Below are 16,937 nucleotides of genomic sequence, written 5' to 3' on the forward strand. Positions count from 1 at the left end.
GGCTATTAAGAAAGGACATGTCATGCTGTCCCTTCTAATTCCAGGGAAACATAAAGTCAAAAACCCTGATGTTTATTTGGAGCCTTTGATTGATGAGCTAGAGATACTTTGGAGAGGTATGGAGGTGCATGATGTGAGCAGGCCTCCCTCGTCATGAGACTTCAACTGCAAAGCAGTCTTGATGTGGACGATGCATGACTTCCCAGGCTATGGCGAGTGTTCAGGTAAGCATTGCATTTTTTAATTATGAATAGGCAAGGACGTGGCACCCTAAACCCACCTTCCACTCTTAATTGCATCTATTGTTTCAGGTCTCACTACATCGGGTTACCATGCATGTTCTGTTTGTGGTCCTTCGCTAGTTGCCTCACGGGCAGACGCATTGAATAAGGTCATCTATGAGAATCACCATCGATTTCTCCCACCTGATCATCCTAGATATGTTGCCCCTTGGAATGAAGTCCTCCCACAATCACTCAGCACGGGAGATTGGATGAGAATTTGGGACGGTTCCACGACGACTCCATTACTTGGCATGAGCCAGTAAGGATTTGTAACTATTGGCTGGAAGTAAAGATTGGCTATATTGGTTGAAAGTGAGGATTGCACGCTAACACTTTATTTTGTTTAGATACTCCATCTTTTATCGTTTACCATATTGGTCCCACCTCAAGGTCAATCATCTGCTCGATCCCATGCATATCTTCAAGAATGTGGCATCTACCATTTGGGAGCATTTGAATGGGACACGAGATTCGGCATGCATAAGGGAGGATCTACGTACCACAGGGAGGATGCGTGAAGCTTGGCCTCAAGAGAGACCAAATGGGTGTGTTTTTTTACCTCGTGCACCGTGGATGTTATCAAAGCTAGAGATGGCGACGGTGAAGCGCGCTATTACTACAATTCGTACTCCCACTGGATGCATGAGGTGTTTGAAGGGAGCCTTTACAAAGAGCAAGAAAAGAGGTGTAGAGCAATTATATGGCTTGAAATCTCATGATTGGCACAAGATGCTCCAAGTAAGTATTTTATATGCATAATATCTTTTTCCTTTCAAATTTGTGAGTGAATAGCTATAAGCAACTAATCAACCACCTCCTCGCGGGTTCAGTTCATACTACCTACTAGCATTTCACGTAGTGCATCAAAGGACGTGAAAGATTGTATTTACAAGATGGGCGAGCTTGTGAGGTATGTGAGCTCAAAGGAAATAGATCCCACCACGCTTGAGAATGCTCGAGTTATGTCAGTGGAGGCGGTTTGTTTAGTGGAGGAGACATTTCCACGTTCTATTCTCACAAGCCAACTACATCTCATAGTGCATTTGGTGGATGAGATTGCTATATGTGGTACTATACATGCACGATGGTTGTTCTTCCTCGAGCGCTTCATGAAGACCTTGAAGGGCTTCGTGAGACAAAATGCAAGACCCGAAGGTAGCATGGCTGAGGGTTGGTTGGTACAAGAGTCACTTGTATATATTTCTGAGTTTCTTGTTGATGTGGATAGCTCTCTCCCACGACTATGGAGAGATGATGAAGACCTAAGGATGACCTCTATTGTGCCTCAAGGAAAAGGACGCAACAAAGTAATAGACACGGAGTTGCGTAATAGTATCAACCTCTTTTGCATGCTTAATAGTGATGTGATGAAAAGATGGGTGACAAGATACGAGGATGCAAAGGCAAGAAGACAAGAAGAAAGGGACCTCTTTCGTACACACCACGGATCTCATGTGCCATACCCTCAGCATCTAAGAGCACTTCCAAAGGATATTCATTGGATTGGCTACTTGATGAAATGGAGAAAGCAGAGAAAGACGAGGGGATGCATATCACAATGGAAGAATGGGAGTATGCTAGGGGATGCATGAGCAAGGTCGGTATATAGAATGTTATGCATAAGTTAGGAGCTTTCAATAATTTAGATTGCTTATTTAATTGATTTTTTCTTGGTGTAGTGCACTATGTTCAATGCTATATGGTGTGAGGGCAAGCATTTTCGAACACAACGGATTGATGATAAGAGAAACACACAAGATTGCGGCGTCATTGCTAGCTTTGAGGGAGCCAATGGAGTCATGGATGATTATTGTGGCATAATCCAAGATATCATTATGCTTGACTTTTGACGCTTCTTTGTGTATGTTTTGGATGTAAAGTGGTTTAAGGACGTGGTGGAAAGAGGCCCTAATGCAACAATCAAACGCCATGCAAGTGGCTTTGTAACTATTGACTCCACAAAGTTTTGGCAAAGTAGGAAGGACACACTAATACTACCGCAACAATGTGAACACGTACTGTGCACACACATAAAAATACTCGCTTTTAAATATTTGATGCAAGATCAAAAGTAACAGGATTGTATTTGTGTTTGAATTAGGTTGTCTATCAACCAATGGTGGATAATAATAGGTGGTGGCATGTCATACCTATTATGCCACGTTCCAAAGTGATGTATAGTACATTAAATACTAATATGGAGCGTATGGAGGATGATCATGGCCATGGACATGATGATGACCGTGATACAAGAGAGGAGGATGATCATGAGATAGGAGATATAGATATTGAGGTCGGCATTACCCGTGAGGATGAGCCTACCATTGGAGATCTTGATTTCGATGAGCACATGCGTGGCACAAGTAGTAGTGGGTTGAATGTATTTGTAGATCTAAACACTTGTTTGGATTTTGAAGTAGATAGTTTGGCAAGGGTTGATCTCATTGAGGATGAGATTGAACCGTAGCCCCACAATTGATATTGGCAAAACTATTTTACATATTGTCTCATTCTCCTCATTTCCCTTAATTCTTGTATATGTGGGCTTGCAAAAAATTATGTGCTTTGGTAATCATGGGCAATGTTTGGAAAGCAATGATATACACCAAAATCTCACTTTCTGTATTCTCTGGAGCGCATCTAACAACGCGTCTAAATGCGCGTCTGATTCTCAGTGTAAACGCGCAAATACACGCGCAAATAGACGCGCTAATAAACGGGATGTTAGACGGGCCCGTATTTTCTCAGGTCTAACGCGCAAATAAACGCGGTGATTGATGCACAAATAGACGAGCATTTAGCCGCGCTAATAGACGCACCCGTAATTTCTCTACTAGAGCAATGCCTATAGACACGCCCGCTATTTTGCGCATCTACCAAGTGCGTCTATAGTTGCTTTGTGTTGTTGTGCACGAGGTATTCTTGATTTGATTCATACAGATGTATGGGGTTATGCCCAGACCCACAGCATCAATGGTTCACTTTATTACTTGACCTTCATCGACGACTACAACAGATATTGTTGGGTCTACTTTTTGAAAGAGAAATCTGAAGTGTTTGCCAGATTTCAAGAATTCAAAGCCATGGTAGAAAACCAAACAGGCAGAAAGATTAACGTCATGAGATCGGATAGAGGAGGTGAATACATGTCTTCAGCATTCATGAACTTTTGCAAAAATCATGGCATTCGAAGACAATTCACATGTGCAGATACTCCTCAACAAAATGTAAGAGCTGAAAGGAAGAATGGGACTTTAGCAGACAGTGCTAGAGCAATGCTTAGTGAAAAGCATCTTCCGAATCAGTATTGGGCAGAAGCAATAGCTACAGCTAACTACTTGTTTAATCGGCTTCCTACCGAACCGATACAAGGTATGACTCCTTATGAAGCATTCACTGGACACAAGCCACGCATTGGGCATCTCCGCATATTTGGTTGCATAGCATATGCCCACATACATGATGATCATCGCAGGAAATTGGATGCAAAGTCATGCAAATGCATCATGGTTGGCTACAGTGAAGAAAGCAAAGCATACAAATTGTATGATCCCATCAACCGCAAAGTCATTATCTCCAGAGATGTAATCTTCGATGAGGAATCAGAATGGAAAACCTCACCTACACAGGAGATTGAAGCATCGACTTCACAGTCATCTACAGAACAGGTTGATGAAGAAGAGCAAGAATTGCCAGCAACACCCCAAGCAGTGCCACAGCAGCTCAGACGGTCTACTAGGGAAAGCAGACCACCAGCCAGATTGACATATGCTCAGAAAGGCAAAGCAATTCAGGTGGAAACCACCAACTATGCTCTTATGACTACCATCATGGCTACAGAAGAGCCAATGTACTTCGAAGACGCAGTAGACAAGCCAGAATGGCAAACTGCAATGAATGAAGAAATGGATGCTTTGTATAAAAATAACACTTGGGAATTATGCGACCTTCCACCAGGAAAGAAGGCCATAGCTAACAAATGGGTATACAAAGTGAAGTACAATCCAGATGGTAGTATTCAAAGATACAAAGCTAGATTAGTTGCAAAAGGATTTGCACAACAATATGGCCAAGATTATGATGAGACTTATGCTCCAGTAGCAAAGATGGATTCCATACGGTTCTTGATATCACTAGCGACACTCAGTAAATGGAATGTGTATCAGCTCGATGTCAAGAATGCATTTCTCAATGGTTATCTAGACGAGGAAGTCTACATGCAACAACCAGTCGGTTATGTTGAACCAGGAAAGGAAAACAAGGTTTGCAATCTCAAGAAAAGTCTCTATGGCTTAAAGCAAGCACCCAGAAGTTGGTACAGCAGAATTGACAAATATTTTGCTAATCTGGGATACATGAAGTCCAATGCAGATCATACTCTCTACTACAAAGTTCAAGGGGAAGATATTACTATTGCACTTTTGTATGTAGATGATCTGATCGTGATAGGAAGCAAGGATAGCTTCATCAGAAAATTAAAACAAGACTTATCTGCAGAGTTCGACATGAAAGATCTTGGACTTATGCACTATTGTCTTGGAATTGAGTTCTGGAGAGATTCAGATAGCACATTCATGAGTCAACTCAAGTATGTTGACAGTCTCCTGAAGAAGTTTCATATGGCAGATTGCAAGATTGCAGCCACTCCCATGGAACAGAGTTTGAAACTTACTAAAGATTCAGAAAAGCCTACAGTCAATGACAGATACTATAGGCAACTCATTGGATCTCTTATGTATCTGACAATTACACGGCCAGATATTTGTTATGCAGTAAGCTCACTAGCACAGTTTATGGCAAATCCAAAATAGTCTCACTGGAATGCAGCCAAAAGAGTCTTGAGATACATCAGAGGTACAAGACAATTTGGGATAAAATACAGAGGAAGTCATCCACGGTTGCATGGATACTGTGACAGTGACTATGCTGGAGATCATGAGACCAGGAGATCGACACAAGGATATGCATTTTTCCTTGGTCAAGGTGCTATATCATGGTTGTCAAACAAATAGCCAACTGTTTCTTTGTCTTCTACTGAAGCAGAATATAGAGCACTCACTACAGGTGCATGTGAGGCTATATGGCTCAGAAGACTATTGTCAGAAACAGATTACTTTGATGAGTCAAAGCCAACAACAATATACTGTGATAATCAATCGGCTCAAGCATTGGCCAAAAATCCAGTATATCACTCCAGGACAAAGCACATTGATGTCAGAGAGCACTTCATCAAAGAAAGAGTGTTACTTGGTGACATCACACTGCAGCATTGTGATAGCAAAGAAAATGTTGCAGACATCTTTACCAAACCACTCGGTAAAGAGCTATTCGAGAAACACCGACTAGCTCTTGGTTTGATGCAGAGGAAGGACATTCCCATTAACGGGGTGTGATGGAATGTAATGCTCAGTCCTTCTTCGATTCCCCAGAATCATCATCTTGAGGGAAGGCCTACTTCATGATGTTGATCTTGAGGGAAGGTGTTGAGAGTTCACGCTCAACATCATGTGATCATGTGTGCATAGCACCATCACGTGATCATATGTGCATAGCACTAACCTCATAGAGTGCTATAAAGGAAAGGGTTAGATCCCCTAACCCTAACCCTAAAAGGGTTTGTATATATTCTATTTTTTCAACTAATTCTAGTGTACAATTAGTCATTTGTGGTGTGCTCTCTAGCTGTGCCCTCTCTCCTCATCTCCACTCTTCTCCTCTCCCCTCTTCATATTTTGTCAAACGATTCAAACTCATTTTCAAAGAGACCACATGCTGGACGCAAGTCATTACCAACATTTGGCCAAAATAAAGGCCGTTCTGCCTTAATATCATCTTCTCGCATTCTTGCAAGGTCCTTTATCAATTGGTAGGTCTTGCTAATTACAACAATAGTGTGTTCCTTCCAAGAGGGCTTCCAATCAGGAAATCTCTGGAGCATTTCCTCTTTGTATGCAATAAAAGCTTTTAAGCCTTCTATTTCACCTTTGGATTTCTCGCTGAATTCTTTTATAGGAGCCCATGTTGGATGCATTTCTTTGCTCGGGATTGAAGTTAAGAGAGAGTAAGGTTCTTCAGGTTCCCATTTTGTATCAAGAGAATAGTGTTGCCATTGCATCACTGGTTTTTCATCCTTTAAGAAAAATCGAAAATAGTGTGGAGCGCTATGACCAATCAGGGCATCACCACCTTTTTGTATGAAAGGTAGAATAAAGCTCTTCCAATCATACATCCTCTCAACCATTGAGCATATTGTGCCTTCCTTATGGCCACCAACTTGCCTCCCACATTTTCTTATCAAGTCATCCATTGTCTCCATGTCCTTGTGTTTTAGTTCTCTTGAAACTGTGCTAAATACCTGATCGATATCCTCATGTGTGTGCCCAACCAACAAAAACCCAACTTCAATCTCATTGAAGATTCTATGAGCGATTAGCATTGAGCAAAATGCAAAGAAGAGTACATTCTTATTCTCTCGTCTGCAATTGTCTGCTTGTATTCTCAAAGTTGCTGGTAGGTGACCTTTTTCTGCATGTACATTGTGAATTGCCTTCATAACGGATGTTACAACTTGATTGCTATCATGTAGATGCAAGGAATCAATCCATATGTCTGCGAAAAACTTAAATCCGTGCACTAACACTCCACATAGATGTGTCCTTAAAAAGTATTTGCCTTGTAGCTTAGGTGGAGTGTTAACGAATCGAGGTAATGTTGTTGTATTTTGAACCATACCATCTACAATAATGCACATGTACTCATTTGGGTGAGAAATAGGTTGCTCCTTCCAAAATGCATATTTTATTCTAGAATGTCGAACAAGTCCATGATGAAATTCTCTCTTTCTTTTGTAAGCTTCTTTTTGTTCTGGAGATGTTGCACTCTCAAGTGCTCGCTTTAGATCATCACAGTCGTTGCACTTTGACATTTTTTGCCTCTTTGGGATTTTAACATGTCCAAAGCTTTTTTTCCAAAGAGTATACAAAGTATGAAAAGATGCCAGTGCATGCCCTCTTTGCCTCTGTGTTTCTCCAATAGAGTTAAATACTTCTTTTTTGGTCAAACCTATCGGAAGATGCATTTCTGATAGGTGGGGTTGCGGTAAAGCATTTTCATAAATGTAATCTTTCAAAATTGCTGTTGCCGCAACCGTTGAGGCTCTTGTTTTGGGCCTTCCTATGTTTCCATGAATGTTAAATTTAACTCCATACTTTGCTTTATTAGCCAAATTCCAATATGTGCCATGTGATAATACTGTAATAATGCGATATGCATTATTGCATATACTTTTTCCATTTATAAGAGGCCTTATTTGATGTCCTGAACTTCGCCTTCTCTTATCATTTACAAGAAAGCAAGACAATCTCGTGAGTAGGTATTCATTTCTTCTACTTCCTTTCCTTTGCTAGACATGTTCTCTACAACCCTTGATGTCATGTAAGTTAATGGATCGCATACATGTATGCTTACAGCATGTAGATCGCATTGCTTTTAGCATAACATCTTCATTCATTACTCTTATTCTCTTTGGTTGCTTTTCTGGATCTGCCTGCACTCGTTGTCTTTTCATGCATCTGTATGTCCGTTTTGGGACCTTCTGTACATTCTTATTTGGATTTGTGTAGTTCTCCTTGTAATATTTATTTGTCACATTGTTTTCATGAGATGTTGCATCCTTGATCTTATCACTCTGACAGTCAAATACTAAATATTCCTTTGTTGATGTCATCCTTGCTTTTGATACATTTGTCAAACCATTTGTAACATTTACAAGTTCGCAATCAAAGTCAAACACCGAATAGTCCTTTGTTGATCTCATCCCTACTTTTGATACAATCGTAGAACCACTTGTCACAATGGCATTAGAGTGTCCCGAATGATCTTCAAACTCATCTATTCCTGAGAGAACATCACTCATTGATGCACTTTCTATGGATTTCATAACTCCATAGTCAGTGGTGATAGAGTGTCTAGAATTATCTTCAAACTCATCTATTCTTGAGAGAACATCGCTCATTGATGCACTTTCTATGGATTTCATAACTCCATAGTCTTGAAACTCTTCTACTCCAGAGAGAACATCACTCATTATACTATCGTGCATGATTTCCATAATTCCATAGTTACCTGCTTTGACTCCAAGAACTTTATCAATATCCATGAAGCCATCCATGCTTGAAGATATAACACTTTTGACATCTTTGCCCAAGTTCTCAATGTGCATGAACTCATCCACCCCGGATAAGGCATCACTTGTGAAATATTTTTCTTTCTCGGTAACAATGAACTCATCGACTTCTGATAAGACGTTAGTGCTATAGTTGAGTGCATTGGAATCATCCATCTCTGAAGGAATAGAGCTTGGTACATTGGCATATTCTTTCAATTCTTTGATATTGTAGTATACATTATGTTTATCATTAAAAACCACATCCCGAGTCTTTCCAATCTTTAAAAATTGCAAGGTCCATCTCAAATCCTTACCTACCTCATAGTAGGGACCATCCAATGACATTGAGTTATCATCCATACCATCATCAGTAACTTTTTGAATTCTCATCTGCGCAAATGTCCAGTGTTCAACTTGTTCAAATCCCAAGACTTGACCTTCTGCTACATACTTATTTGTAAATGATAACATATGTAAAATATCTCCCACTCTAAAATCCAAAGATATGCACTTTGTATTCCTGATGACATGTGTTGGATAAGTCTCATCTCTATCCCATGCAATAAATGCTTTGTTGGAAGTATTATAGGGCATAACATCTCCAAGGATTTCCATATCCCCACACTTATGCTTTAGCTCAACATGTGCACTAAGAATCCTTGATACGATAACCGCCACCTTATCTTCGCCAAGTCTTCTAAAGTGACAAATAGAATTTGGATCACTTTCATGGATTGTAGCAAATGCAACTACTTCTCTTTTGCAACATAAAATCACCTCCATCCCCGGAATAAATTCTGTAGCCATCTCCTTTGTGAGTTTCCTTTGCAAACAAGCTGTAACAACCATTATAAAGAACATTAGTCTCAATAATCTACTTTATTAATGATTTAAAAATCCAGAACTTATTTGAAAATTTAATTAGACACTAACCAATAACAACCCTAAACCCTAAACCCTAAACCGTAAACCAAAACCACCCTAAACCCTCAACCCTAACCAATAACAACCCTAAACCCTAAACCCTAAACCCTAAACCCTAACCCCCAAACCCTAAACCCTAAACCCTAACCCCCAAACCCCAAACCCTAACTCTAAACCCTAAACCCTAAACCCTAAACCCTAAACCCTAAACCCCAAACCCTAAACCCTAAACCCCAAACCCTAAACCCTAACTCCTAAACCCTAAACCCTAACTCCCAAACCCTAAACCCTAAACCCTAAACCCTAAACCCTAAACCCTTAACCCTAACCACCAAACCCTAAACCCTAAACCCTAACCCCTAAACCCTAAACCCTAACTCCCAAACCCTAAAACCTAAACCCTAAACCCTAACTCTTAAACCCTAAACCCTAAACCCTTAACCCTAACCCCCAAACCCTAAACTCCAAACCCTAACTCCTAAACCCTAGACCCTAAACCCTAAACCCTTAACCCTAACCCCTAAACCCTAAACTCTAAACCCTAACCCCCAAACCCTACACCCTAACTCCCAAACCCTAAACCCTAAACCCTAGACCCTAACTCCCAAACCCTAAACCCTAAACCCTAAACCCCAAACCCTAAACCCTAAACCATAAACTCTAACTCCCAAACCGTAAACCCTAACCCCCAAACCCTAAACCCTAAACCCTAAACCCTAAACCCTAACTCCCAAACCCTAAACCCTAAATCCTAAACCCTAAACCCTAACTCCCAAACCCTAAACCCTAAACCCTAAACCCTAACTCCTAAACCCTAATTCCTAAACCCTAAACCCTAAACCCCAAACCCTAAACCTTAAACTCTAACTCCCAAACCCTAAACCCTAACCCCCAAACCCGAAACCCGAAACCCTAAACCCTAACCCCCAAACCCTAAACCCTAAACCCTAGACCCTAAATCCTAAACCCTAACCCCCAAACCCTAAACCCTAAACCACCAAACTCTAAACCCTAACCCCCAAACCCTAACCCTCAAACCTTGAACCCTAAACCCTAAACCCTAACTCACCAAACCCCAAATCCTAAACCCAAACCACGAAATCCTAAACCTTAAATCCTATGAGTGTCTTCAAGTAATATCATTTATTTAAGTAATAGTTTTAATTAGAATTCATTAGTAATAGTGGAATTGATAGTTGGGAGGGTGGTAGTGGGAGAAAGGGAGAGTGGGAAAGTGGAGAAAGGGAGTATGGGAGGGTAGTACTGGGAGAAAGGGAGAGTGGGAGAGGGAGTGGGAATGGGGGCGGTGGGGGTGGGGGTGGGGGTGGGAGGATGGGAGTGGGAGTGGGAGAGGGAGTGGGAATGGGGGAGGTGGGGGTGGGGGTGGGGGTGGGAGGATGGGAGTGGGAGTGGGAGAGGGAGTGGGAATGGGGGAGGTGGGGGTGGGAGTGGGAGAATGGGAGTGGGAGTGGGAGAGGGAGTGGGAATGGGGGAGGTGGGGGTGGGGGTGGGAGAATGGGAGTGGGAGTGGGAGAGGGAGTGGGAATGGGGGAGGTGGGGGTGCGGTGAGGGTGGGAGGATGGGAGGATGGGAGTGGGAGTGGGAGGGGTGGGGAGTGGGAGTGGGAGGATGGGAGTGGGAGAGGGAGTGGGAATGGGGGAGGTGGGGGTGGAAGTGGGAGGGGTGAGGTGGGAGGATGGGAGTGGGAATGGGGGAGGTGGGGGTGGAAGTGGGAGGGGTGGGGTGGGAGGATGGGGGAGGGAGTGGGAATGGGGGAGGTGGGGGGGGTGGGAAAATGGGAGTGGGAGTGGGAATGGGGGAGGGGGGGGGTGGGAAAATGGGAGTGGGAGTGGGAGTGGGAGAGGGAGTGGGAGGATGGGAGTGGGAGGGGTGAGGTGGGAGGATAAGGGTGGGAGAATGGGAGTGGGAGAATGGGAGTGGGAGTGGGAATGGGGGGGGAGGGGTGGCGGTGGGAGGATGGGAGTGGGAGTGAGAGGTGTAGGTGGGAGGATGGGAGTGGGTGGGAGAATGGGAGTGGGAGTGGGAATGGGGGAGGTGGGGGTGGGGTGAGGGTGGGAGTGGGAGGGGTGGGGTGGGAGGATGGGAGTGGGAGAGGGAGTGGGAATGGGGAAGGTGAAAGAATGGGCGTGGGCATGGGAGTGAGAATGGGGGAGGTGGGGTGGGAGCTCGGGGGGGTCACTCATCATATGTAACCCTATCACGTGAGTTCAACAGAAGGATATTTTTTATTCCTAAAATTTACAGAAATAAATATACATAAGGGACTATTTAAAATAGTTTTGGAAAAAATTTACAGATTTGTATAGAAAAGGGGTACATTTTATTTATGAAAAAATTTACAGATAAGGGATTTTGAATATAGGCCTTGAACGCACGTGATATAGAGGGTTTATACATAGTGAACCCCCCGAGGGTGGGAGGATGGGGGTGGGAGTGGGAGTGGGAATGGGGTGGGAGGATGGGAGTGGGTGGGAGAGAGAGAGAAGATAATCTAATAGAGAGGCCAATGGGAGAGGAGATAATGTTATAGAAGGACCAATGAGAGAGAAGCACTTAAAACCCTAGTTTTTCTTATATATACTCTCCTTCTCTCATTGTTTCTCTCATTTCAACAAGGAAGAGCAAGAGGAGAAGCAAAAAGAGGAGGAAGAGCAAAAGCAAGCACAAGCATAGTTTTCAACTTTTTTCCAGGTACTTTTTTTAAAATTTGTATTCTTTGAAATTTTATTATAGAGAGAGAACTTAGAGAGAGAAAAGTGAAGGAAATATTTTTAGAGAGAGAATATAAGAGAGAGTCTTGCTGCCTCGGCAGCAAAAGAGAGAGAGAAAGAGAGAGGGAGAGAGAGGAGAGAAGGGGGGGGAAAGAGAGGGGAGAGAAAGGGAGGGGGGAGAGAAGGGGGAGGGGGGGAAGAGAGGGAAGAGAGGGGGGAAGCCGTGACGGGGGGGAGAGAGAGAGGGGAGGGGGAGGCAGCTGCCGCGGCAGTGAAGAGAGGGGGGGGGGAGGGGAGGGGAGGGGAGAGAGAGGGGAGGGGAGAGGGAGGGGAGGGCAGGGGAGAGAGAGAGGGGCAGCGAGAGAGGAGGGGGGGGAGAGAGAAGGGGAGGGGCCGCGGCAGCGAGAGAGAGGGGGAGGGAGAGAGAGAGAGGGGGGGGCAGCTGCGACGGCAGCGAGAGAGGAGGGGGGGGAGAGAGAGAGAAGGGGGGGGCCGCTGCCGCGGCAACGAGAGAGGAGACGTTGGGGAGAGAGAGAAGGGGGAGGCGTGGCAGCGCGAGAGAGGGGGGAGAGAGAGAGAGGGGGGGAGGCTGCGACACGCTATCGCGGCAGCAGAGAGAGGGAGGGAGAGGGAGGAGGGGGAGGGGGGAGAGAGAGGAGGGGGGGCTGCCGCGGCAGCGAGAGAGGAACGAGGGGGGGAGAGAGAGAGGGGGGGCGCGAGAGAGAGGGGAGGGAGAGACAGAGAGGGGAGGGCCGCTGTCGCGGCAGCGAGAGAGGAGGGGGGGAGAGAGAGAAGGGGGGGCAGTGAGAGAGAGGGGAGGGAGAGAGAGAGAGGGGGGGCTGCTGCCGCTGCCGCGGCAGCGAGAGAGGGACGGGGGGAGAGAGAGCAGGGGGGGCAGCGAGAGAGAGGGGGGAGAGGGAGGGGAGGGGAGGGGAGAGAGAGAGGGGGGAGCCGCTGCCGCGGCAACGAGAGAGGGGGAGGGGGGGGAGAGGGAAGGGGGGGGGCGAGGGCAGCGAGAGAGAGAGGGAGGGAGAGAGAGAGAGGGGGTGGGCCAGTGCCACTGCCGCGGCAGCGAGAGAGGGAGGGGGGGAGAGAGAGAAGGGGGGGCAGCGAGAGAGAGGGAGGGAGAGAGAGAGAGGGGGGAGAGGGAGGGGAGAGGAGGGGAGAGAGAGAGGGGGGAGCCGCTGCCGCGGCAGCAAGAGAGGGGGAGGGGGGGAGAGGGAAGGGGGGGGGAGAGAGAGAGGAGGGGGGGGAGAGAGATAAGGGGGGGCAGCGAGAGAGAGGGGGGGGAGGGGAGGGGAGAGAGAGAGGGGGGGGCCGCTGCCACGGCAGCGAGAGAGGAGGGGGGGAGAGAGAGAAGGGGGGGATGCGAGAGCGAGAGAGGGGGGGAGGGAGAAAGAGAGAGGAGGGGGGGCCGCGGGCCGCTGCCGTGGCAGCGAGAGAGGAGGGGGGAACAGAGATAAGGGGGGGCAGCGAGAGAGAGGGGGGGGAGAGAGAGAGAGGGGGGAGAGGGAGGGGAGGGGAGGGGAGAGAGAGAGGGGGGGCCGCTGCCGCGGCAGCGAGAGAGGAGCGGGGGGATGCGAGAGCGAGAGAGAGGGGGAGGGAGAGAGAGAGAGGAGGGCGGGGCCGCTACCGCGGCAGCGAAAGAGGGGGGGGCAGCGAGAGAGGAGGGGGGGAGAGAGAGACAGGGAGGGGAGGCCGTTGCCACGGCAGCAGAGAGAGGGGGGGAGGAGAGGGAGGGGGGGAGAGGGAGGGGAGGGGAGGGGAGAGGAGAGAGAGAGGGGGGGCCGCTGCCGCGGCAGCGAGAGAGGAGGGGGGAGAGAGAGAGGAGGGGCGCAGCAGCGAGAGAGGGGGGGAGGGAGAGAGAGAGAAGGGGGGGGACCACTGCCGCGCCGAGAGAGAAGGGGGGGAGAGAGAGAGAAGGGGGTGGGAGAGGAGGGGGGCAGCAGAGAGAGAAGGGGGGGGAGAGGAGGGGGGCAGCAGAGAGAGAAGGGGGGCCGCTGCCACGCCGAGAGAGAAGGGGGGGAGAGAGAGAGAAGGGGGTGGGAGAGAGAGAGGGGGGGCCGCTGCCGCGACAGCGAGAGAGAAGGGGGGAGAGAGAGAGAAGGGGGGGAGGCGCAGCGAGAGAGAGGAGGGAGAGAGAGAGAGAGAGGGGGGGGCCGCTGCCACGGCAGTGAAAGAGAGGTAGGGGGGAGAGAGAGAGAGAGGGAGGGGGGAGAGAGAGAGAGAGAGGGGGAGGCCGCTACCGCGACAGCGAGAGGGAGAGAGGGGGGGAGAGAGAGAGAGGGGAGGGGAGAGAGAGAGAGGGGGGAGGCCTCGACAAGTGAGAGAGAGAGTGGGGAGCGCAAGTGAGAGAGAGGAAAAAGGTGAGGAGAAAGGGAGAGAGAGAGAGAGAGGGGAAATGAAGAGGAGGGGAGAGAGTAGACTAAGATGAGAGGAAACGTAGACTAGAGCGAAAAGGAAAGAGAGAGAGAGAAGAGTGAGAGAGATGGACGAGAGATGAAAATTTAGAGAGGGAGGACACGAGAAAGTACGATCGAGATAGAAAATCTTACCAATGAAGAGGAGAAATGAGTGGGCGACGATCGAGAAAAGATAAAGGAGCTACGATCAATGAGGCATATGAGAGGAGATTGGTGTGTGATTTAGTCGAAACTTAAACAAACAAAACTATAAACCTTTGGTGTTTGATGATAATTTAGAGAGGAAGGGCACAAGAGAAAGTACGATCGAGATAGAAAATCTTACCAATGAGGAGAAAAAATGAGTGGGCGACGATCAAGAAGAGATAAAGGAGAGATGTTTTGATGGAAGAATTTGGGAGCTACGATCAATGCGGCATATTAGAGGAGATTGGTGTGTGATTTAGTCGAAACTTAAACAAACAAAACTATAAACCTTGGTGTTTGAAAAGAGAAACGTGTGGAAACTAGAATTTCAAATTTCCCGCCTTTTTTTAAACTATGAATCCTTGTGTTTGAAAAGATAAACGTGTGAAAACTTGAAAATTGTGATAAAAGACAACCTTGTGTTTCAAAAGACAAAACGCGTGGATGTGAAAATTGTGATAAAAGACAACCTTGTGTTTCAAAAGACAAACACGTGGATGTGAAAAGACAAATGTATGCTAGAAGCAAAACTTGTAGAAACTTGAATTTAAATTTTTCTTTGTTTTTGAATTTAAAATGAGTTTCACTTTCATTTTCAATTTACTAGTTTAATTTAGACTATAATGCATTTTGTTTTGGAATATAAAAAGTATAATTTTAATTTTATTACATTTAGATTTTAAAAGTAGTTTAACTTACATTCGTTATTATTACTTTAATTTATTTCTTTTTAGGGAGAATTAATATATTCTTCTAGGTAAATATTAAATTTTTAATTTTAAGTCTTGTTTTCTTTATTTTATGTTATTTTTTCATAAACTTTAAGTTAAACTACTTTATAGTTTTTATTATTTAAATTTAAATTTATTAAGATTTTTAACTTCTTATTAATGTGAATGTTCAATTCTTATGAGTTGTAAGTAAATTAGTTTTTGAAAATATAAATTTTATCTTTTTAAAATGAGAAGGGGAAGGGAGAGAGAGAGAAGGGGGGGGCCGCTGCCACGGCAGCAAGAGAGAATGGGGGGGGAGAGAGAGAGAAAGGGGTGGGAGGATGGGAGTGGGAGAGGGAGTGGGAATGGGGAAGATGAAAGAATGGACGTGGGCGTGGGAGTGAGAATGGGGGAGGTGGGGTAGGAGGATGGGGGCGGCAGCGAGAGAGAAGGGGAGGGAGAGAAGGGGGGGAGAGAGAGAGAAAGGGGCGTGAGTTTAGAAAAGATAAAATATAAATTTTATCTTTTTTAAACTCACAACCTTAGTGTATTAAAAAGAATAATGGAAAACAGATTATTTTTTGCTTTTAATTCGCAACCTAAGGATATTAAAAAGAACAATGGAAAAGAAATTATTTCTTGCTTTTCTTCACTTCGACGGTTGGTGTAGTCTAGATTAGCATAGATTAGTTTGTCCTTAGAGGAGAGAACTCCAAAAAAACCAATCAAAGCCATGCTCAAAATTTTTCGACTAGATCCTAATCGGAGTTAGTCCATTCGTTCACATTCAGTTTCACAGTCACAACCACCCTACCATTTAAGCAACGATTAAGGTTTTTAAAAGTCTTTCAAGATGATTGAAAGTTGTATCAGTGGACATGACAGATTACAGTTGTGGAAGTTGACAGAGCATTTTACACTTATATCAGTTGCGGGAGTTGACAGAGCATTTTGCACTTATATATGACAGACTTCAAATTTGTATTCAGAGATCATTGTAAATCCTTATTTTTTTTCACATTTATGCTCTAAGCATTGTAAAGCCTTTTAGGCTATTCCCAAAGCATGAAATTGATACTTATATGATTGGGAAGAATAAAAACTTGAGGTGTATTAATGGGACTCATTGTACTTTTGATTTTTCAAAGTAATTGTAGTTTGTCAAAGTACTTAAAATTTGTGTTGTGCTTGAATACAGGATGGATCTTGAGGCTACAGCATTTGTCAATGGTATGACACTGAAATACAATGGAAGAATTTATGCCCCAAAGGACTTCACAAACTGGACAGTTGTTGACACAACAAAGAAAGCATGGTTCTTGGTCTTAAGTAAAGGAAATCTCATTCTAGTGATGACAAAGAGAGAGTTGGAGAAAGATGAGTGGGCATCAAATGTATCTTTCTCAAAGAGCAATTTGATTCAAGGGGGCACCTTAGTAGGAATAAAAATTCAAAAAGACAGTAGTACAATGATGATTTACACAAAGTCAAGAATGAGCAACAGATCG

Source organism: Dipteris shenzhenensis, chromosome 1, assembly GCF_047967505.1.
Source record: "Dipteris shenzhenensis isolate YYH24624 ecotype China chromosome 1, Dip_SZ_1.0, whole genome shotgun sequence".
In the NCBI taxonomy this organism is placed as follows: domain Eukaryota; kingdom Viridiplantae; phylum Streptophyta; class Polypodiopsida; order Gleicheniales; family Dipteridaceae; genus Dipteris; species Dipteris shenzhenensis.